At 48.2% G+C, this 24,409-nt stretch overlaps 1 protein-coding gene and 1 long non-coding RNA gene across 2 annotated transcripts in view; both read right to left on the bottom strand.

Moving 5' to 3' along the window:
- The window catches only part of LOC117283538, an 89,760-nt gene that overhangs the window by 25,717 nt on the left and 39,634 nt on the right, over positions 1 to 24,409 (bottom strand). The gene's annotated exons all lie outside the window — the stretch shown is intronic.
- Positions 14,098 to 24,409, bottom strand: part of LOC117283533 — a 35,454-nt gene continuing 25,142 nt past the window's right edge. The window contains exons 2-3 of the long non-coding RNA XR_004514575.1: positions 15,090 to 15,350; positions 14,098 to 14,266 (exon numbers count right to left, since the gene is read on the bottom strand). This is a non-coding gene — a long non-coding RNA (uncharacterized LOC117283533). The remainder of the gene's footprint in view (positions 14,267 to 15,089; positions 15,351 to 24,409) is intronic.

Raw genomic sequence — 24,409 nt, 5'->3', positions numbered from 1 at the left:
AAAAAAAAAAAAAAAAAAAAAAAAAAAAAAAAAACAGATTAGCCTAGACGTAGTGAGTCCCCATACTCAAAATAATCTCAAAGACAATTTCACTCCTGAAGCTGGGGATGTGCTCAGGGGAAGTCTGCCTGGGAAGCTCGAGGCCTCGAGTTCCAGTCCCAGGAACACACACACACACACACACACACACACTCGGCAATGCATCTCCGTATTCAGGCCGGATATGAAACATTTCGGCCCGCTGTGTACCTGGTGCGAGTCTGAGGAGTCCCAAAAGATCGGGGGTGGGGGGCGGCGAGGTCACTGCAAGCCCAGCACTCGGTAGCAAGCGACTGACGCAGCCGTTTCTGAGCGCTGCTTGCGCCTTTCTAAAACCCCAGCGCAAACAGAGCCGTTACTTGGACTCAAACTCGGGCCTGAAATGCCCTGCCTCTGCCCGCTTCTGTACCCTCTCCTGGGCGCATCTTACTTCTCTAACCGTGCCAAGGTCCCAGACCCAGAAATCACACCTCAGCAGTTCTTTAAACTTGACCGTGTCCCAAAGCGCTGCTGTCTCGGCTCCACCTGCCCCAGCTGGGGGCGAGGACCAAAGGGCAGTGGGCAGCGACAGCTCCCAAACGCTGCTCTGTGAGGCCCCCGCTCCTGGGGAGGTGAGCCACTGAGGACCAGTTGGGGGAGAGGTGGGTATCCGAGACTGAATCCAGGGCCTCATGGACGCTAAGCACATATCCTACCACTCAGCTGCACCCCAGCCCTCTGTTCCTTTTTTTCTTTTTTGAAACAGGGTCTCGCTATGTAGCCCAGGCTGGCCTCAAACTCATGGTGATCCTCCTGCCTCAGCCTCCCAAGTGTTGAAATTACAAGGGTGTGCCATCGCATTATTCCTCTATTTTAACTCTTAAATTATATCCTCTTTGATTTTTGTTTTCAGATATTCTCTACAAAATTTAGTGAAAATAGATGGAGGTTAGTTGTATGCGTATTTTAATATACTGTTCTTAGTTGGCAAAATTAGAAGTTGGCAAACATGCACTGATTAAAATGTATTTTGAGATTTTTTTCCTGTTCTACAAACTCCAGGAGTCTGAGAATCACCTGGAAAATGCAGACTTGAGGAGACATATTGCACTGGTGCCTGCCAGGACCCTGTCACCTCTTGTGCCCATAGAACTCATTTTGCATCCTGATGACCTTTCTGGCACATTTCCAATTTGATGGATAATAAAAATGAGTTGTTTGGGGGTTTTTGTTTGTTTGGTTTTGGTCTTTTGAGACAGGGTCTCGCTATGTAGCCCCAGCCGACCTCACATTCATGGCAATCCTCCTGCCTCAGCCTCCCGAGTGCTGGGACTACAAGCGTGCACCATGACATCTGGCAGAAAAATGAGGATTTTAGAGGGTAAGTAACTTGCCCAAAAAGAGAGAAAAGAAAGGCTAGGATTTGTTACTATTCTGGTGCTGAGGATCAGACCCAGGACTGCAAGCACTACCAGTGAGCTACATCCCCAGCCCTGAAAGGCTAGGATTTGAACTTATTTTAGTTTTTGTTTTTGGAGATAGGGGGTCACTGTGCAGGTCAGGCTGGCCTCAAACTCAATCCTCCTGCTTCCGCTTCCAGATGCTGGGATTACATTTGCCACACACCCAGCTTCCAGGAGGCTGGGATTTGAACGTAGGCCTCCCACAGCCAGAGCCTGGACCTATTTCCTTCCACCACATGATTTTTTTTTTTTAAATGAGGATTGAATACACTGCCTTGGCACTGAGATTCAACCCCAGCCCTTTTTCTAATTTTATTTTGAGAACAGGTCTCACTAACTTGCCCAGACTTGGCTCAAACTTGTACCCCTCCTGCCTCAGCCTCCCAGAGTACTGGTATGACAGGTACCCACCACCATGCCTGGTTTCACAACATCTACACTTAAACTCCCACATACAGTGGGAGATTTGGGAAACATTTAAATTGAAGTAAGTTCATGATAATTAGAAGCAGTTTGGGTAATAAATAAATAGAAGTAAGTTCAGAGTTCAGAATTCACCACGAGGGCCAGGGATTTAGCTCAGTGGTTCCACCCCCTGCCTCACAAGCGCAAGGTCCTGAGCTCGAACCCGGTACCCAGAAAATGAGGAGACAGAGGTGGAGAGAGGAAGTCTGATTCCTTGAGGCGGATGAACTTGCAACCGAAAGCATGAGAGCGTTAAGTGCTGAAAACAATCCGGACCAGGCTGCCCTATCCGGCTCAGGGGCAGGGCGGGGCCTGAGCCCTTTCTCTGCCCTCTCAGTCCCTGAGTCCCCGGTATAGGAAATGGACTCAGCAACGGCAGCCTCGTTACCAGACCAGCGTGGACAAAGTGGCAGTTTAGGGGAAAACACGAGTGACTAAGGCAGGGAAGGGTCCGTGAGTAACGATGAAGAAATAATTGCGCACAGCTTGGCTAACTCATAAATCAAGGACCATCGCTCCACCTACAAACGCTACAAGGTGAAAGGAACTGGGCAGAAAGCCGAGCTGTTTAGTGTGCGTTTAGGAGAGGAACTGGAGTAAGTGCCCCAAGCTGGAAGCCCGGACGTGTGGTCCCTAGTGAAAAATCCCCTCCCTGGGCGGAGAGGCCAGAACCCTGGGCTGGCGCAGGGGCTTCAGACATGGAGGAAATAGGTCAGAACCTCAGAGAGATGCAGTGCGGACAGCGGGCTGGCTCCCGGACCTCACCGCCCAATCTGAGGAGGAGAACGGCTCAACAAACAGCGCCAGGGGTCGGTACCGGGTCTCCCCGAGAACTCAGCGCCCAGGGAGAGCCTTCCGGGGGCACAGCGGCCCCTCCGGGCCCTCTGTGAGGGGCCACCCACCACCAGCTGTTGGATGATTGACTGCTGGCACTGGAGGGACCCCCTTTATGGCAGGCAGCAGACCCGTCACCTCTTCTCCAGCCCAGGAGTCCTCTGCGGCCCGTGGGTGGTGTTTTAGGGACACCCCCCAACCCTGCCTCAGGAGTGTGCGGCTCTACCGTCCAGCAGAGGGGAGAGGACAGATCCAGGTCCCACCTCCTTGGGACCAAACTGCTTTGCCAGGCCTGTGATGAAGATTCCTGTCCTGAAATTCCTCAATCAGGAAGAGCCGACTGGAGGAGAGGGGCGGGGTTCAATGTGGGTTTAGGAAAGGTCTAGGGCAGATGATCCATGATGTAAGATTGTTTGCTCCCTCCCTCCCTCCCTCCCTCTCAGTACTAGAGAAGGCATCTAAGGGCGCTCTACCACTGAGCTACATCCCCAGCCCTTTTTCTTGTTTGAGACAGGGCCTCAGGGCATGGCTCCACCTAGCCAGTCTGGTCTAAATTGCCCAGACTAAGAATCCCTCCTGCCTCAGCTTCCCAGAGTGCTGGGATCCCAGGCCTATGCTGCCACACTGAGCTCACTTAGGATATTTTCCACGTACAGTGGATTCACCCGGCCATTGCAAGTCAAGGTGCATCTGTACTTAGGGATTTGAAAGGGCCAGATGGATAGAGACTTTTGTGAGCACACAGAACCCAGGGGGAAAGGCAACAGGCTGGAAAGCACAGATAGCTAGCTGAGCTTGGAAATCCATCTCCCAGCGGCTTACATTGTTCTGCAGATTAACGGTACTTCTCCAGGGTTTAGCATTCACAGCACAATTAAATAGACTTAGAACAACAGGAGGAATAAAGAGGCTCCTAACAAACGAGACTGGGTGGAAGCCTGGGAGGGTGCGGGCCTGGAGGGGACAAGTGAAGCTCACAGGACACCGGAAGCAGTAGCCTTTGAAGACAGGAGGGCTGTGCCTCGCTACATCCGGGGTCAGCCAGGGACTGTGGGATGCAGCCATCTGCTTTAGTATGCTGTACGCTGTTTGTACCACACAAAATTGTCTAAGGGCGATCGTGTGTGTGTGTGTGTGTGTGTGTGTGTGTGTGTGTGTGTGTGGTGGAACCCAGGGACTCACATGCTAGACGAGTGCTCAGTGCTCTGCTCCTGAGCTCCAGTGCCCAGCCCTCTCCGGTGGCTTCTCAGAACGCGCTCCTGTCCTTAAGCACTGCACATACGTTCATTTTTGTCTACTCTCAGTATCCACTCCTGGACGACCAAGGTACCCTCAAGCCATCGTGAGTCCCTGACTACTCAGCATAAATGAAGGCTCAGAAATGAGTTTAGTGTGGGTGGGGATCACAGACCTACAGAGGGAGGGGCCACAGGCCAGGGTGAGGCAAGGAAGGCAAAAGTGGGAACCCGGGACAGTCCACGGCTTTCATTCATGAAGCCACACACACACACACACACACACACACACCCTACTTACACAGCACTTGTCTGGAACCACGGATAAAGGACTGGACCCCAGATCTGATCTTTGTTACTACGTGTATTCAAGGGCACAGGAAGAAGAGAAATGTGAACAGATACCTCGCAAGCCATGAGACAATGCCTGAAATACAATGAAGACAGGGGTGATGGGTAAGATAAATTGTGTAAAATAAATTCTAAAATGAATTGTGGATTGGCTGATTGTAGTTGTATCCATGTTAAATATCCTGGCTTAGACAGCCATACAATGTCCTGGCTTCAGGAAATATATGCTGAATGATTTCAAGGCTTAAAAAGAAGTTATTGTTGCCTTCTAAGGAGTGTCTATGACATTTGGTGAAAAGCAAGGGAGGAAGGGAGAGGAAAAGAGGGAGCTGACAAATGTCACCCAGGAGTTGACATCTGAGTCAAGTACAACAACTAGAGTGGGGCCCGAGAGGACAGGCTGACGGGAGGGCACAAAGGGGCACCGAGTCAGGTCTCCCCAGAGTCTCCAGAATATGAGGATACGTTGGATAAAAGGACCAAACGCACAAGGCTCTGAAGAGACTTCTGGTTGGTGCAGAGTAAGTCCTGGGGTCAGAAAGGCAAGAGAAATCCCTCAGTATCACAAAGTTTTCTGGTTATTTGTTTGACACAGGATCTTGATACAGTAGACGTATGAATTCAATTTGTTCTGAGGACTGATTGTAACTCAGGTCGGTCCATTGCCTTCTCTTGTACAATTTCAGACCACACTTTCTTCCAGGCAGATCTCAGCATCCTTAGAGAGACGCTGGCCTAGGACTTGTCAATGACCCCCACACGGGAGAGGATGTTGTAGTGTTCCTTCCACAATCTATAAGGGTTAAATCTGTATCATAGACTATCTGGGAGAACAAGCAGCTGGCATTCAGGCCATAACTCAAGACTCTGTTAATAATTAAAACTAAAATTCTGGTCATAACCCAAGTTGTTCATATGTTAGGTCGGTCCTATCTCAAGGATTTGCTATATGTGGTTCAGGTTAGGTTTGAACTCACTATGTAGCTCAGGCTGGCCCAGAACTCATGACATCCTCCTGCCTCAGCCTCCCCAGCCCTGAGATTACAAGTGTGTACCACCATGCCTGGCATCAGAACCACAATTCTTATCTGCAAAACAGCCACTGCCTGTCTTGTGAAACCCAGCATATGCATGTCACATGTGTGAAAAAAGATGCAAGAACATTTTTAAAAGAATTTTTTAAAAATCAGTTCAACTGAGCCAAGAGGAGTAAAGTATCAGGTGGGCAAGCTCAGCTCTGTTGATATTTATCAGTAAGTACCCTGTGGGATGTTGTGCCTGACCTGAGAACAGAGACACACAGAGACATGGTGTCCACCTTTCAAGGAGGATCACAGGCTAGCATGAAGAGGAGCTTCTGAGATGCGGTAGGTTTTGAGGTGGAGAAGAAGGACACAGCTTGGCCTGGCCCTGACCTCTGGGGGCTGTGTTTGGCCTCCAGGCCTGGAGAAGAGGCCAGAACGGAGGCCAGGTGGGTGCCGGCATAGGTCAAAAAGGAGCCTCCTGAATTGGAGATCATTGACCCATGCTTAGCAACAGGGATAAATCCACTGGAGGAATATAAAAGCATGAAACTGGTGCAGAAAATTCGAGGCCAGGCTCAACCATACACACAGGTGCAAAAACCCTCAAACCAAATTCAGTGATATACACAAAAAGATCATGCATCAGGATCAAGAGAAGTTGAACCTAGGGATGCAAGGATAGTTTAACAACAGCAATTAATATAATTCACCACATTCATAGATGAAGGAGAAAAAACCTGAAGCAACTGCAGAAAAAAGCATTTGTGTTTCCGTCACCAATTCATAGTAACATCTCCTACCTGATAAAGACTTTTTATCAAAAAACTACAGCAAACAGCATTCTTCAAGGTGCAATGTTAGAAGAATCCTTTAAAAGTCAGGAACAAGCCAAAAATGTCCACATCGACTCTTCTTTCCAGCATTATACTTGAGTTCCTATCCAGTGTAATAAGAAAAGAAAAGAAATACAATGAGTGAGTTTTGGAAAGGAAGACAGAGATTAATATTAGAATGGAATTGTTTACTTGGAAAACTCAAAAGATGTTATAGATAAATTGCTGTAATTAATTTTTACAGTGGAGCAAATTGTGTGGATAATTAAAAAGTAACTGTCGGGCTGGGGATTTAGCTCAGCATTTCGGTGGCCTGCCTTGCAAGTGCAAGGACCCAAGTTCAATCCCCGGTACCAAAAAAAAAAAAAAGTAACTGCCTTCCTAACTTTGGAAATAAACAGAAAGATGCCTTTTTTTTTTTTTTTTTTTTTGAGTCAGGGTCTTGCTATGTAGTTCAGGCTGGTCCTGAACTCACTATGTAACCCAGCCTGGCCTCAAACATGCAGTGATCCTCCTGCCTCAGCCTCCCAAGTGCTGGAATTATAGGCATATGCTACCACATCCAGCAAAAGTAGCCAATTATTAAAGCCACAAAAATTAAGGTACTTAAGAACAAATATGATGCAAGAAGTAGAAGACCTTTATAGAGAAAAAGTAATTAACTTTACTGAAAAACATGAAGCAAGATTTAGGTTAGTGGAGAGACAAACCAGACCTGTGGATAAAAAAATCATTATATAAATGGTGTCAGTTCTCCTTGAATTTATCTATAGAATCAACTCAACTTCAGCCAATGCCTCAAGAGAAGTTTTCAAGTAACTTGATGAGCTAAAGTTTATATGGAAGGACAGGAGCCTAAGGGTAACCCAGAAATTGTTTATTTAAAAAAAGTACAAATCAAACTATAATGAAACATCATCTGACCCTAGTTACAATGATTATTATAAAAATCACAATGTGGGTACCTGCCTATAATCTCAGCACTCAGGAGGCCGAGGCGGGAGAATTGCTACAAGTTCAAGGCCAGCCTGGGCTACACAGTAAAATTGTCTCCAAACAACAATATAAATAAATAACAAAACTAGATCTACCTATGATCCCCAGCCACAGACAATCCCAATAAAGACATTGTGGCACGTTACACAACAGAGTATCATTCAGCAGTGAAATCCCGTCATTTGCAGCAAAGAGGAGGGATGTAGAGGACATTCGGTTAAATAAAATAAACTGGACACAGAGATAAGTATTGAGTTCCTTTCTCATATGTGGAAATGTTTTTTTAAAAAAAGGCCTGAAGGTGGAATGATGGCTCTGAGGGACTGGGAAGGGTGTGGGGTGGAGGGTGGAACAAGAAAAGTTGGATTCTGGCCGGTGCGCACTGTATTACATATAAAGATATTCCTTTAAGAGACCCATGAACAGGACAGTTAACACACGTTCATAATTTTCTGGTGGTACTGGGGATTGAACCCGGACCTCAGCAGGCACGCTAGACAAGAGCTCTACCAGTGGGCTACAGACCCAGCTATCCCAACATATTACTACTATAAAGCAGGAAAATCAGGTTTACATTTTTAAACAGGAACAGCATGGGCAGACTGCTGGACTACACACAAAACATAACATAAAGCCAGAGTACGCGGCACGGTGAAGAGGAGGGACCAGGACCAAGCAATGGCACAGACCTGCCTGCACTGACTCAGGAGCCTGGGGAACAACAAGAGAAAGGGCGGCTGTCCATAAACAGGGTCCACGATGTGTTACTCATGTGGGGACCGCAGGAGAGGAATCCCTGTGCGATTCTGCCGCCGAAGGTGAATTCTGGAGCAAAATAAAAACGGAGATAATAGGAAACAGGGAGGTGGACCTTTTGCAAATGGGAAGGGGATCTAAGGATGGAGGGAAAGATGGGCAAGGAGAAGTAAAGAGAATTAAGATATGTTCTGTATGCTCCGCACTGTCCAACTCCCCCAGAAGAATGCCAGTGTTCTGTACTGCGAAGTGCACTCATCAAAATCAAGATAAGGGAGAATTAAATGTGTGATGGACATGTTAATTCCCCACAAGGAATACACTCATTATGTTCACCAAACACATACTAATTTAAAAAAACACCAAAAGGTCGGGCATGGCGGCTCACGCCTGTCATCCCAGCACTCGGGAGGCTGAGGCAGGAGGATCGCTGTGAGTTCGAGACCAGCTTGGACTACATAGTGAGTTCCAGGTCAGTCTCAACTACACAGTGAGACCCTGTCTCAAAAAAATCCAAAAAAATAAAAAAACACCAAAAAAGCAAAAGTAAATTCTGCAAGAATTAAAAGCAGGCCGAGAATGGTGGCGCACACCTGCCAGCACTCAGAAGGCTGAGGCAGGAGGATACCTGCAAGTTCAAGGCCAGCCTGGACTACATAAAAAATTTTTTTTAAATTGGGCCGGGGATTTAGCTCAGTGGTGCTGCGCCTGCCTCACAAGTGCAAGGCTCCGAGTTCAATCCCTGGTACCAAAAATAAATAAATAAATAAAAGCAAAATGTATAAGGCAACACTTGAAAAATTTTTAGAAGAAAACAGATTTTTCTTTATGATATCAGTATAGGAAGGGATTTCCAATAAAAGACACAAAGTGTATTAACTATAAATAAAACTCTGATATGCTATATTAAAAATAATAATTTCTTTGATCAAAATACATCTCAAGGAAAGTGAGAAGGCAACTGCAGAGTGGGAGGAAATATCTGTAATGTGTACAACCGACAAAAGAACATACACGGAATCTGGGCAGCTGTCTACATGCTCATTTCCTGTGTATTTTGGGACTTTTGCTCAAATGTTGCATGTTTTAGAAACCTTCCCTGATCACTGTTCAAAAAATCTTAAGCTCATCCCACACCCCACTCCCTACCTTGCCTTGTCTTTCTTTCATTTTTAGACAGGGTCTTGCTGTATAGCTCAGGTTGGCCTTGAATTTGTGGTGATCCTCCTGCCTCAGCCTCCCTAGTGCTGGGATTACAGGCGTGTACTACCACGCCCGGGTCCTCCTAACTTATTTTTAGCCATAACATTTATTGTTACTGGCCGGGCATGGCGGTGCACACCGGTTAGGAGGCACACAGGTATCAGGAGGCTAAGGCAGGAAGATCACCAGAAGTTTGAGGCTGGCCAGACCACATACTGAGTTCGAGGCCAGCCTGAACTACATAGTGAGACTCTATCTCAAAAAAAATTACATATATATTTGATTTCCCCTCTCCCTGAAAAAACTCCACAACAAAAGTAGGAAGTTTGCTGTATTTCATTCACTATATATACAATCCAAAAGAATGCCTGGCCCTTGGCCGCTACTTAATAAATACCTGTGATCCAACAAACTTCCACAAATCAGCAATAAAAAATAGGAACAGGGCCAGGGATGTAGCTCAGTGGTGCCACCACCTGCCTCGCAAGCGCAAGAATCTGAGTTCGATCCCCGATACCAAAAAAAAAGAACAACCCAAGAGAAAATGAATCAAAGAATTAAACAGGGGGGCCAGGGATTTAGCTCAGTGGTTCTGCTGCCTGCCTCACAAGCACAAGGTCCTGAGTTCGATCCCCGGTACCAAAAAGAATTAAACAGGCATTTTACAAAAGGAAAAAAAGAAGCCCAACTGGTAAATAAATGTATACAAAGATGCTTGAGTTTATTAATCATCACAGAAACGCAAATGAAGGCCAACTAAGATGCCATTTGACACCCACCAGATTGGCAAACATGAGTTATGATCATTTATTTTTGGCAAACATGAATCCTGATAGTACTAAGTGTTAATAAGGATAAGGAGTGAAGGAAACTTCTCCTGCACCTGTTGATTGGAGGAGAAATTGGAATAAACTTTATCTCTTCCTTTTCTTTCTTTCTTTCCTTGTTTCTTTTTCTTTTTTGTGCTAATGGGGTTTGGACCCTAGAAATGCTGAGCTACATCCCTCATCCTTTTTATTTTAAGATAGGGTCTGGCCAGTTATGGTGGTGGGCGCTTATAACCCAGCACTCAGGAGGCTGAGGCAGGAGGATTGCCATTGAGTTCGAGGCCAGCCTGAGCTACACAGTGAGTTCGAGGCCAGTCTGTATTACATAGTAAGACCTCATGTAAACAAAACAAAACAAAACAACAAACCAGACAGGGTCTCACTAAGTTGCCTGGGCTGGCCTCAAACTTGATATCCTCCTGCCTAAGCCCCCCAGATAGCTGGGATTATGAGTGGGCTGCACCTCGTCTGGATGGAATAAACTCCTTAGGAAATGCTCTGGTATTAACCTGTACAGGTGAGCAGGTGCCTAGCCCACCTCTGTGTATCTGTTCCTAAGTTTACAACCTGGATCGATGCACTCAGAGAGCCGCCCCTGGCCAGACGCCAACACGGGGGTGATTTTTTTAGAAACACAGAAATTAAGAGTCCGTGTTTTTGAGTTTTTACAGCAACATGACATTGCTACATTCTATTTCTTTTTATTTTTTTCTGACACTTTCGAATTTGTGATAAAACATACACAGCGGAAAACTGATCATTTAAACCATTTAGTTCATTCACATCCGCATCAGGATCGTTCACATTTTCATGCAGCCGTCGCTGGGACTTTCTTCCTCCCCAGCCTGCAGTATCTCTCCCTGTTGCCCCTCCTCCATTGCCCCTACTTTGTCTCTGTGATTTGGATTCTTCTCGGGACCTCATTTCGGTCCCTTTGTGACTCTCTTCTTTCCCTGAGTCCCTGTCTTCCCTTCCTTTTTTTTTTTTTTTTTTTCCTTCTTGTCCTGATGATCAAATTCAGGACCTTGCGCTTGTGAGGCAGGCGGTGGAACCACTGACCCAAACCCCTGGCCGTTCCCTTCCTTTTTAAGGCTGCATATAAATCCTCCCCGTGCGGGGACCACGTTTTGTCACCCACTCATCCATCAGTGGACACTTGTGTTGCTTCCACATGTTGTCGACGGTGAAAAATTGCCACACTGTTATTTATTGAATTGGGATTTATGTCTGTTGAATACAATCATTTTAAATGGGGCTTTCTACTTGGTATGTCTTTGGACTTTTCAATTTTCATTTACCAAGCAATTAGTCTTTGTTGAATTTTACTAAGGTAGCAGCCTGTGACAGCTTGGAAAAAAGTTTACTTTCACCGCAGATAATTCAAGCAGCTCCACCATCCTAGAGCAAGAGCTTTCCAACTTCCCTGAGAACCCTCGAAAGAAAAACTCTCTGCTTTGCATCCCAAGACCCACAAACATAACTGAAAGCGAAGTTTCATGAAGCAGTGCTCAGCCGTTCCTACATGAAATGCACCCAGACAGTTTCTGCTTGGCTGCTTTCGCTTAAAAAATAAACCCTTTAGATACTTCACAGGAGAAGTACAAACAACCAACAGGAAGAGATGCTCAGCCTCACTGGCGTTAGAGAAATACAAAGGAAAACAACACTGAGATTCCAAGTTACCCCAGAAAGAAGGGCCGTCGTCAAGAAATCAAATGATAACAAATTCTCGCAAAGCTGCAGGGAAGAGGGGACCCTTCTCCGCTGTTGGCAGGACCGTGAGCTGGCACGAGCACTATGGAAATCAGCGTAGAGATCCCACAAGAATCTGAAACCAGAGACTCCATTCCACCAGATGCTCCCCCTCTGGGGATCTTCCTGAGAGCGCCACGACGCAGTTATTACAGCGATCAGTTCACACTCATGTTGACAGCAGTGCAGTTCAGAGCAGCTAAATCTTGGCTGTCTGTTCTTATGTCCGATCGTGTTGTCTTTGGACAGACACACAGGCTGCTTCCAAGATTTAGCTAATCTGAGTCATTTATAGGCAAATGGACGCACCTCCAGACCGTAATGCTAAGTGAAGTAAGTCAGACACGCGAGCTTAAATATTGCATGGTTTCTCGTACATGAGAAAACCAAAATATAAATAAGGAGCAAAATAAAAGATAATAGGAGGCCTAGGATTGAACTCAGTGGTTCTGCCACCTGCCTCGAAAGTTCAAGGACCAGAGTTCGATCCCCGGTACCAAAAAAAAAAGAAACAGAGAGAGCTTTTTTGTTTGTTTTTGGTGCCGGGGATCGAACTAAGGACCCTGTGCTTACAAAGAAAGCAGCAGAACCACTGAGCTAAATCCCCAGCCCAGACAGACAGAGCTTTCTCAGATGCAAAGGGGGTCAAGAGATGGAAGGAGGGAGGACAGGAGAGCAGGTGAAGAGAGGAATGAAGGTGTGTCCTGTGCATACACCAACTCCACAAAAATAATATAAACGCTTTGCATTGCAAATGCATACTAATAAAAATAAAATCCTTATAGAAACTATTAAATTGATTTCATGACCCGCTAAAGTTCCTGAATCCCAGTTAGAAAATGAGTGCTCCTGGCAGACACCTGTAGTCCCAGCTCGTGGGAGGCTGAGGCAGGAGGATCGCGTTGAGTTCGAGACCAACCTGAGGGACACAGTGAGTCCAAAAAGCCAGCCTGGACTACATAGCAAGACTTTATTTTAAAATACAAACAGAAAGAAAGGAAGGAAGGAAGGGAGGGAGAAGGGCTGGGGATTTAGCTCAGTGGGGCCAACAACTGCCTCACAAGCACAAGGTCCTGAGTTCAATACCTGGTACAAAAAAAAAAGAGAGAGAGAAAGAGAAAGAAAGAAAGATTAGTGCTCTTCAGGAACTCTGGCACCTGTATCAGAAGCCATAGGAAAGGAGTTCTCAGTCTCATTATGCACAAAAGAAAAAAAAAACTCGAACACTATGAATAGAGACTAAATTGTGATATATTCACCCAATAGAATATTATAAGGGCCCAATCCATGTTTATTAAACAAATTAATAAGCAGTTGTGAAAGTGAAGTGCTGTTAACACAGCAACCTGCAAGAATCTTAGGAAGGTGCCAGACATGGTAGCGCACACCTGTCATCCCAGCATGCGGGAGGCGGAGGCAGGAGGATCTCCACGGGTTTGAGGCCAGCCTGGGCTACATAGTGAATTCAAAGCCAGCCTGAACTACACAGCCAGACCCTGTCTCACCCAAAAAATAAATAAATAAATAAATAAATAAATAAAAAAGAGACTCTTAAAAACACAATGGGGATGCAAACCAAGCACGGAGGAGAGAAAAGAAGGGGGGACATCCCTCAGATCCGCCTCTCAAGGACAGAGGCCCACTCATATCCAGCTCTGTATTTCTCATCTTAGCCCAGAATCTGCACTCTCGGGGGTAGTTGTGTCCTGCATGAATGAATGCGTTGCTTAATGAAACAATGAATGACTATGGCAATGAAGCAAAGGATGCTATGCATTAGAAATGCTATGATCCCAGCATTCAGGAAGCTGAGGCAGGAGGGTCTCCATGTGTTCAAGGCCAGACTGGGCTACACAGTGAGACCCCATCTAAAAAAAAAAATGTTGACATTTAAGCCCCAGCATGATGGCATCAGGAGGTGGGCCTGCTGGTAGGGGATCAGGACCCAGACAGAATCCGGTCTGTATGGGAAAGGACCCCAGAGGTCTCTTTCTACCACAAGAAGCAGGCGATCTGCAACCCAGAAGAGGGCCTCACCAGCCTCACCCGACTGCGCACTGAACACGACTCCCAGCCTCCAGAGCTTGGGCCATGACTTTCTGAGGTTTACAAGCCACTCGCTTCGTGACATTTTGTTAGAGCGACCCAAGCTGACCGAGATGCTGGTACATTGAGGGAAATTACTCAGCCTCTCTGAACCTTGGCAAACGACAACAGAGGCATTGGTGATCAGATGTTCATCAAGAGACCAGACAAGCACACAGCAGGGCCAGGTCTGTGAGGTTAAATGAACCCTGCAGCGGGGCAGATCCGCACTCCTGGGCTCTCACCCTGCGCTGTGTTCTCGGTGCTGGTCCCTGCGGTGCTCAGAATTCCACGCAGAAGAGACTTTCTGCCTCCTCCTCTGCGGAAAGCCGTCTTTAGGGAATCTCGCTGGCTCACTCGAAGTCCTGGGGCCACTGTTGCCATTCTGCTAAGACGGTCGCCTTGGCGCTCGCTCCTTTGCCACTGTGCAGAAAGTGGTGTCCAGGTTCCCTGCCCTGGCCGCTGACCCCGGCGCTCCGTGCCGCACAGGTTGGCTCTGCCTCCAGCCGGAGCCACTTTCCCCACGGCCTCCACTCCACCTTCGCACACCCAGCGGACCACACCACCTCCTCCGCTCCCAGGCCCGGAAGGCTCGCCTTGGGCCTTCAGCCTTCAGCCCTGCAAGAATCTACAAAGGGAGAAAGGTGCCCACCGGGAGACCAGGGATATAAAAACAGGCTTTATTTCCAGATTGCTCTCGGACTTGGCCACGGTCCTGGGAGCGGGGGAGGGATTCCCTCCCTCCTCTTTCCAGAGTGGCATCGAGCACGGCAGGGAACGGTGTGGGCTCCGGCTCTGACTTCCTGCCCGTTAGCTCCTCCGGGACTCGGGTGGTCTCATCCGTGAAAGGGGGTGGCACCTGTGTCCCCTGGAATGGGTGAGGCGGTGCCGCTGGATCGCTCTTCGGGGCTGAGACACTCATTTCCCAACCGCAGCGGGTGCTGGCTGCTCCCTGGCCCCTTCCAGGGAACACTTTTGACCAAGATGCCCGGCCCAAGATGCCGTCCCCTTGCTGGGTCAGTGGGGGGTAAAAAAAGCCTGCCTCCCTGGCTGGACGGGCAGCTCTGTGGGGCCACCCCAGCTTGTGAGCACCCCACAAACCCCCGAGGCCTCCGCGTGACTGTTCAGCTTCTCCACCCAGTCCAGCTTCCTCTCCTCCCGCACAGGTACCCTTCCCACAACAGCTCCTCCAGAGCCTGCCTGCGAGGAAATCTGGGCCTCGAGTCTGTTTCCCGGGAAACCTGACCTGCACCAGTTGGCTGGCCGCAGAAAGCAGCTGGAACACGGAAGTCGGAGCCGTATCCCTGGCTGGCTGGCGGGGACCGAGGACCCCCTTCCTCCGGGGGGGCGGGACGCCCGGAGCCCGTGGCACGTGCACTGGGGTGGGACACCAGGGCCATCACTGCACTCGAGCGTGCGGCCTAGGCCCTGAGCGGCTCTGCATACGTAGGCGTGGGAAAGACTGCAGGATGAGGGCTGTGGCGGAGGACGCAGGAACATCGATTCGCTGGAGAGAGACAAGGAACGGCCAAGAATGATTAATCACCAATCTAAGGCAAAATGTGAGAGCTGGAGGGTGTCTTTGGCAGCATAAAAAAAAGAAACAAACCTCTCCTCTGTACCAGAGGGCAGAGAGAACTGAGGACCGGAACTTAATTATAAGAGGAACTGGACCCCAGGGAAGATTGAATCCTCAACTCCCGCAGTCTGTGATGCCGAGGTCAGGGACCTGTTTGGGGAAATGGGGCCGAGACTCCCAGGAGCCCACAGCCAGGTCTGCGGTCCCAGCTCAGCTAAGACGAGGTCTGCTTCCAAGATCACTCTCTGGCTGCCGCAGGCTTCCAAGCTCTTTCCGGAGCTGCTGGACCCTGGCGGTTTGTATCTGGATGTCCCCCTAGATGGGGGCTTATTGCTGAGTCCCTGGTAGGGGTCAGGTCCACAGAGGCCGGTTATGGGGCGTGGCCGGAGGAGTCGCTCTCCCCGCCAACCCCTCCCTTCACTCTCCCAGCCTCGGGGCCCCAGGCCCCTGAACAGCTCTCCTCCGCCCCAGAGCCGGCTGACCCTGGACTGAAACCTCTGTAAGGTGAACCAAAATAAACCTCTGCTCCTTTGAGTTGTGGATGTTGGCTGTTGTGTCCCAACAACAGGAGTGACTGCGACAGAGACCTTGGGACCTCACCAGGGGTTCTGAGAGTCCTCACACCATAGCAGCCCGGTGACAAGACAGACAGAGGGAGCCCGACGTGGTGCTGCACGCCTGTAATCCCAGCATGCTGGACGCTGAGGCGGGAGGATTTCCTTGAATTAGAGGCTACATAGTGAGTTGAAGGCCAGTTTGTGCTACACAGTGACTCAGAGAGAGAGGGAGAGAGAGGCCATAGTCTTTTGCACTCTGATCCCAGAAGGGCTGTCCCACAGCTTCTGCCATTTTCTGTTTGCTAGAAGAAAGTTACCAGGTCCAGCCCACACTGAGGGGACAATCCATAAGGCAGTGAACGCCAGGAGGTCAGAATCACTGAGGACCAACTTGAACTCTACCTACCACTACCTAGTAGACTTTTCTGGGTTCTGGAGATGCCTTGAAAACAGTGCCAGCCCGTTTCCCCGGAAGGCCATCCACTGGCAGTGGGGCCCAGAGCAAGCGCAGCCCTGCAGCAGGTACAGGCTGTGTGTAAGTGGCGTTGTCAGAGACACAAGAGGTGCCAGTGTTAAGAAAGATTGTCCTGTGTCTGGCAAGTGTTAAGAAGAATCACAATGCAGAAGCCAGGCGTGGTGGTGCACGCCTGTAGTCCCAGCACTTGAGAGGCTGAGGCAGGAGGATCGCTGTGAATTCGAGACCAGCCTGGGCGAGTGAGTTCCAGGTCAGTCTCAACTACATAGTGAGACCCTGTCTCAAAAAAACCAAAAAAAAAAAAAAAAAAAAAAAAAAAAAAAAAAAAAGAAGAAGAAGAAGAAGAAGAATCACAATACAGACACACAAGGACGCACCATATGCAACAGAAAATTACACTGGCCAGAGGTGGCAAACCTATGGCCCGCATGCACAGTAAGCTGTTTGTACCACTGAAAGCTCACCGTTATGGTCATGGGCCATCAAACAGCAGCTCCTGAGTGCGCTTCTGAGCCATGGTAGACACGGACTGTGTGATTATGGGACATCCAGGGACCGCACAGCCGGAGTGGCTGTCTCCAGGTGGATTCTGTCAGACCATGTCATAAAGCTTTGTGGGCTCAGAAATACCCCACCATAAGATGCAAGAGGTGTATCTAGGATCCAGTACGTAAGCCGCACAGTCGGGAGGACCACACTCCTACATCACCTGCAATGCACCCAAGCGCAGCTCCCCCAATTCACGGCTGTGGCCCTGTGGAGAATCCTTCGTGGCCCGCTGATGAGAAAGTGAAGACTGACCGTGGTCCATGGGTGGTCGGCTCAGTAATGCACGTGTGGACTGACCAGGAGCCGCTGCTCCACCTAGTGTAGGAGGTGTGGTCACCGCAGAGGTAGGAATGGAGAGAAATCCTTCAGTGTTCAGGGTGGTACCAGTGCTCAGGGAACGTGCACCTGGCCATCCACCGCAGGCAAAAAAAAAAAGTGGCCTGAAGTTAGAGCAGACACTGACTCATGGGCAGAGGAGAATGGCTTGGTCTTTTAGTCGATAGTCTGGAAGGGAAAGATTGGGGAATTAGGGACAAGGTGATCAGAGAAATCTAGTAGATGGATCTTTGGAACTAGGCATTAAGTGTGCAGACCTTCTGTAGGTGAACACCTGTCAAAGGGTGTCCGCCGTGGCAGAGTTGCTAGCAAGCAAGTAGAATTTCACAGGTAGCCAGCCTCTGTCGTCAGCCACCCCCGTGAGGCATAATGGCCATGAAAGAGTCACCACAGTGGCAGGAACAGGAGCCTTCAGGGAGCCAACAGCATGAGCTCCTGCTCCACCTCATTACTGCTGGTCCTTGTCACGGCCACCACCAAATGTCCGACCTGCCAGCCAGAGACACCGGCGCTGAGCACCTCACCTGGCACCAGCCTTCCCAAGGAACAGCCAGGACTTGGGGAAACGCGACTACACTGTAACCTTTCCACTCTGGCAGGCAGAGAAGACTGGATTTGACACAGAGTCCATGCAAGAATTTGTCTTTCCTGTTACAGGATCAGCCAGTGCCGATGGTTCAGGACGCAGGATCTCATGCAGTGTATTAGACCAAGAGACCCACCTTACAACCAAGGAACGGTGGCCGTGGACGTCTGATCCTGGAGCCACTGGTCCAGAGACATACTACCCTGATTATAGGCTTTCGGCTCCACTGAGGGATGCAGTGGTCTTCGGAAGGTCGCTCAAGTACCAGTTTACAGATGATGTCCTGCGAAGATGGAACGTTGCCCTCCAGGACACAGTTGAGCCCGGAATCAAAGACCATGATATGGTGCTGTGTCCCAGGCAAACAGAATCTATGGGCCCAGGGACCAAGAGGTGGAAGCAAGCATGGCTCTGCTTTTCATTACTCTCAGGTACAGAGGGCTTGGTGCACAGAAGTTTCCTTCGGTCAGGGACACAGAATCCAGCCGAAGTTGAAGCTACGTGTCCATTTCTCTGGTGTGAAGACGCCAGCAGTTAAGAAATCTCACCACCAGGCGGGGTGATTCACTATTATCACCACATCTGACCCAAGATAGTCCACTGGGACCCTCTTCACCCCTGTGTCCAGCATTGGCAGTAAAGAGACAAATGTGACAGCCACACCCTAAGACCTACAGCGCTGCAGAAATCAGTCGACACGCTGAGAATGACAGGAATCTCGAACAAATGCAGAGCCTATAGCAGAAGCCTGGAAAGTTGGGACAGTTGTTCGTTCTACTCCCTCCTTTATGTTTCCCCAGAAAAAGAACCCCAGAGGGAACAAAATTACTATATTCAGCAAGGGAATCCAAGCACGAAAGAGTGGACTGTAGTGGATACCGTAGTATTTCCCTCACGCCTGTCCCCTTCTAAAGAACAGAGGCTTGCCAGGCGTGGTGGCGCATGCCTGTGATCCCAGCACTAGGGAGGCTGAGGCAGGAGGATCACTGTGAGTCCGAGACCAGCCTGGGCTACACAGTGAGTTCCAGGTCAGTCTCAACTACATAGTGAGACCCTGTCTCAAAAAAAACCAAAAAAAAAAGAACAGAGGCTTGCCAGGCGTGGTGGCGCATGCCTGTGATCCCAGCACTAGGGAGGCTGAGGCAGGAGGATCACTGTGAGTCCGAGACCAGCCTGGGCTACACAGTGAGTTCCAGGTCAGTCTCAACTACATAGTCAGATAGTGAGACCCTGTCTCAAAAAAAACCAAAAAAAAAAGAACAGAGGCTTTCCTTCCTCCAGACCCTTCCACTGCGCTGTTTCTGTGTTGGAGCCAGCCCACATGGACTGGACCTTCTGACACCGTGAACCAAAACAACTCTCTCCTTTCCATTGCAGTTGCTGAATGACTCATATACCCAGCTCCAGAAGTGCTGGTCTCTAACAATCCACAAGTCAGCTCCTCTCCAGCCACTGCCCTCAGACAGAGGATGATGCTTTGCCCAAATTTAGGTCCCCTCCCTGGAGACAGCCTGCGTGGTTAGGACTTGTTAATGAGGAGAAAAGAGGGCTGAGCCCCTTACTTTAAGCGAGACCATCCCAGATCCAGCGCTCTCCTTAGAGTCTGTGGAGACCGCTGTTGTAACCCTAACCCCTCTGCTCAATCCGTGTGCCGGGACCTTCACAGGTGCCATTCCAGAGAGGACCCCTCCCGCCGGCACACAGATCTCTACTTGGATGTCTTTTCCCACAGAAACCCACATTTCCACACACGGTTGGCGTCAGAATTAAACGAATTCACATCAGAACGTGCTTGGAATGGTACCTGTCCCGGAGGAAGACCTACTTAGTGCGTATCTGTCACACCCTCCCCAGGACTGGGCAGTGCTCTGCCCTCGTTCCTCAAAGCTGGACTCTTTCTGTTGCTACCGCACATCAGAATCTTCCACTGTGGAACCCATATAACACGGATGATAGGTGAAGTGATTTTAGATATTTCGGGCAGTAAACGGACAAATACCTTTTATTTTAATTGTCCTAGTTCTTTTTTCTTTTTGTTTTGAAACAATGTTAGATTCACAGGAGGTTGCAAAAAAAAAAAAAAAGTGTACAGGGCAGTCCTGTTCCCCCTACTCCCAGTATGTCCCGATGTTAATATTTTACACAGTAAGAATACCCAGTCAAAACCATGAAATTGCTACTGATAAAATCCATAGAACTCACTTACATTACTTTTATTTTGCTTTGCTGATGGTCCTGGGGTTTGAACCCAGGGCCTTTGCACTGAGCTACATCCCCGGCCTATCTGTTTATTTACTTAGAGACAGGGTCTCTCTGAGTCCCTAAGTTGCACAGACTGGGCTCAATCTTGCAATCCTCCTGCCTCAGCCTCCCAGAGTGCAGGATTATAGGTACGCACCACAGTAGCCAGCTGTCATCAGTCCTATATGTGCTTGAGTGTGCCTGTGTGTGCATGTGTGCGCGTGTGTGTGTGTATGTGTGTGTGAACACATGCAGTCCTGGACAAGCTGGACAGCTGTTCCACTGCACCAGAGATCCAGCCTCCATGGTACTACAGTGCTACCCTTTTACAATCTATTCATCCTCTCTCCATTTCTCAAGTTTTGTCTTTTCGAAAATATTGTATTAGTGGAATCATACATTATGTAACCTTTGGGACTGGCTTTTCTCATTCATCATCATTTCATTGAGGCTCACTTGCGTTGTGCAGTACCAATAATGAACTGCTTTTCATTGGTGAGTAGTATTCCACAGTGCGTATGCGCTATGGTTAACTTGGCCAATCATATACTGTCAGGTGTTTGGGTAGTTTCCAATTTTCCAGCTATTAAGAATATCACCACTGGGAATAGGGATGTAGCTTAGTTTCACCACGCCTGCCTGGCAAGCACAAGGTCCTGAGTGTGATCCCTGGTACCAAAGGAGAAGGAGAAAGAGGAGTTTAGGGCTACCCTGAACTACATAGTGAAACCCTGTCTCAAAGCAAAACAAAACGAAAAATACTGCTATGACTATTCACGAATAACTTCCTGCAAGAAAACAGATCTTTTCCTTTTTCTGTAATAAATGCCTAAGAGTGTAATAGTTGGGTTGTATGGCAAATCTGGCTTTTTGGTTTTATTTATTTATTTTTAAGGGTTTATTTTTTGAGCCTGGGTTTTACTATTTAGTTCCCGCTGGCCTTGAGTTCACGGCAATCCTCCTGCCTCAGCCTCTGGAGGGCATGCGCCACCGCCCCCAGTTTAGGCTTTTCGGTTTTAAACTGAACTGTCAAACTCTTTGCTGGAACTGCTCTCCCATTTTACATTCCCACCAGCAGTGTGTGGAGTAGTCTGGTTTCTCTGAATCCTTTCTGGTATTTGATGCTATCACTATTTTTCATTTTAGCTGAATTAACTTTTGTGGCTATGTTATATTTACAGTAAACGATACTGGTTTTGCTTTTGTAGCAGTTGTATTAAACTTTATTTAAAAGTAAGTGTTAAAATGCAAGTTGAATCACAGGAGATTAAGCAAGTGACAATTCGAGTGTATACGTTGATAGAAAAAAAACATGAAGGCTAAAATGATGAAGCTTGTGAAACTTCACCATGCCTCGTCTACAGTATGGGTTGTACAGGCTTTTGTGGCCCTGGCATTTTGTTTAAAAAGCAGTTCAAACAATTAATCCACAGGAAAACTTTTGGAAAATAAAGCCGTATGTTGGAATCTGCTTCCACTAACTTGTATTGTTTCACTCTTTGAGAATATGTTCCACATTAGCCACTGAAATGGAAACGCCAGAGGCAAGGAGCCTGTCTCACTCCTATAACTCGGCACCGGCGCAGCAGCATCGGTCACACACATGCATGGTAGGAATCCCTCAGATTATCCCAAGTTGATTATCATGGTGGCCTGTGACAGTGGTGGCCCTTGATGAACCACGCTTCTTCTTAGGTAAGCCCTTGTGCATCACCTTCCACCCTAAGTGGACACTTAGTCAGGCTAGGGCACTCGTAAGCGTGACACAGCAAAGGCGTAGGAAATGTCTGCAATCAGGGCTTGTTGTCCTGATCTTCCTGTTGGAACCAAGCCACCGTGTAATAAAAAGTCCAGGCTGCCCTGCTGGAGAGAGAGACAGCACGGAGAGGTCCTGGAGACCCCACGAGGAGACAGGGGCCCCATGGTGGGTGACCGTGATGCCAACGTTAAGTTCACAACTGAACAGAGGCACACGAGTGACCCCAGCCAATGTGGAACACAGCTCCCCACTGGGCCCACTGAATCATGAGAAATCAATCATTTTTGTTTTAAGCCATTAAGTTCTTCCGCAGCTGGTTACATTGCAATAGATAACAAATATACTTAGGCTGTCCGGGCCAGGAGAAGGAGATTCTTTAGCAATAGGACCAATTACTCCATGGTGCTAGATTTTGGACAGGTGTGGAAGACTGAGACAATCTAACCAGAAGAAAAGCAGAGGACAAGAATATTCAGAATGGGCTTTTTTGTTATTAAAAGTTCAAGGTGTTTAAATCAAGGAATTATAACATTTAATGACCTAAAACTTCAGGATCACAGGAGTGGCTAATAGATGACCGAATGTATGTACCTCCTCACTTCCTGGCCCAAGCAGACATCATTAAAGGATCACAGAACTCTTTCCTATTAAACTCAGCATAGCTCTCCACTAAGCCACTAATAAAATAATGGCACGGACTATAAAAACCAATCTTCACCTCCAGTCTCTGTTATTATTTTTACCAATAAATGAACCCAGGACCTAGGGTTTTATTTACAGAGCTAAGACCAAGATGACACATAGTAAGTAGCAAAGGTAGGATGAAATTCCAGACTTCTAAAGGGCTTTGGATTAAATCTGGGCTCAAGGCCTGTCCCTGTTGCTTGCTAGCTAAATGATCCAACCTGGGCAAACTGTTTAACTTCTCAGCAGTTTGATCTCCTCACCTGCAGACAGGGACCCTATTGCTGCATGACTTTGAAGGGTTCGCATATTTGACACGAAAGGTCATATTTGGCCTCTCAGAGCCCAGCGAGTCCCTACAGATAACAAGGAGGGCCTGGGCAGGAGAGCTGCTTTAAACCTGACCCAGACAGTGAGCAAAGGGAAACTCAAGGTGCTTTGTCCTCACCAGAGAAGGGACGGCCAGATAGCAGAGAGGAAGCAAATTAGAGGAGGTTACCTTAGAAAACACTTTCTGTTCTCTGTGTTGGTATAGAGAGGACAGCCATGAGTTGCCCTTTCATTTACCAGTGCCACTCGGCATTCCATGATAACTGGCGAATCGTTTTGCCATTCACCTAAAATATGAGACTTGGGCCTGAGAATGTGACATGGAAGTCCGTTCCCTCACAAGAAAATGTTCTTCCCACTTTGGGTCTCATTTTCCTGCCTCTACTCCTTGACAGCCTGAGCCTCCTTGCCCTCCCCTCTCCAAGCTCTTGAGGGGCAGCCCCAACCTCCCTTCCAGTCACATCCTCCTCAACTCAAACCTTGCCCTAATTGGCTCAAAGGCCACCATGAACTAAGCACCTCTGCTCCACCAAGCCCTTCTGCCGTGACATTTCTGCCTTGGTGCTGAAAGACCATGGACTGAATCCCCTGCAACCATCAGCCAAATTTCTCCTTTAAGTCGCAGGGATCGGGTATTGTGTCTTGCGGCCAGGAAAGCTGACCACAACAGCTCTGCAGCCTTCGTTCACTCAGCCCAACTCATCCTCCTATAAATGCTGCCCTACTCCAGGCAGGGCTCTTTGGTTGCACAGCAGAAATGCACCTTGGCCATCTTAAGCAAGGAAGTGTACGGAGAAGATGGGCCAGCTCACAGGAACCAGGATCAGCTGAGACTCGGGCTGCAGCTGGGAACAATGACACCCAAGATGTCCTGGAATAGGAGACATCTTGCTAGGGCACGATTTACGCCACCTCCTTTTATCCCTCACCACTTTAATTCCAATTCTGTGTCCTTGAATCTCATTTATTTAATGTTAAGTGAAATGTCCACTCTTTTTCCACTTTAATTGTCAGCCCAATGAAGTCTGCAACCGATAGGGCAGAAGTAATTGCCCAAAATTGAAATTGGGGCTGCTCGAAAAGAAGAGAGCATGGATACTGGATAGCAGAAACTACACACGGCCAAAATATACCTCATCTCTCCCGCTTCTGTAAAACACCTTAGCCATGGAGACCCACAATGATGTGTATGAGCAAAAATTGGCGGAGCTGTAAACAGGACATAAACAGACATAAACAGGACAGGTGAACCCCAGAACCCCAGGAGGTGGAAGCCGGGGAGGACTGCAAGTTTGAGCCCAGCCTCGGCAACTTAGTGAGATGCTGTCTCCAAATAAAAAACATGTTTTTAAAGACTGAGGATGTAGCTTAGCGCAAAGGCCCTGGCTTCAATCCCCTGTTACCACAAAAACAAACGAAAAGCAACGCAGAAAGAAACTAAACTGGAGACAAACAGTGCTGAAATCAGCT

Source organism: Fukomys damarensis, unplaced genomic scaffold (assembly GCF_012274545.1).
Source record: "Fukomys damarensis isolate Sample0158 unplaced genomic scaffold, DMR_v1.0_HiC HiC_scaffold_27, whole genome shotgun sequence".
Taxonomy (NCBI): domain Eukaryota; kingdom Metazoa; phylum Chordata; class Mammalia; order Rodentia; family Bathyergidae; genus Fukomys; species Fukomys damarensis.
This window is presented reverse-complemented; position numbering and strand designations above follow the sequence as displayed.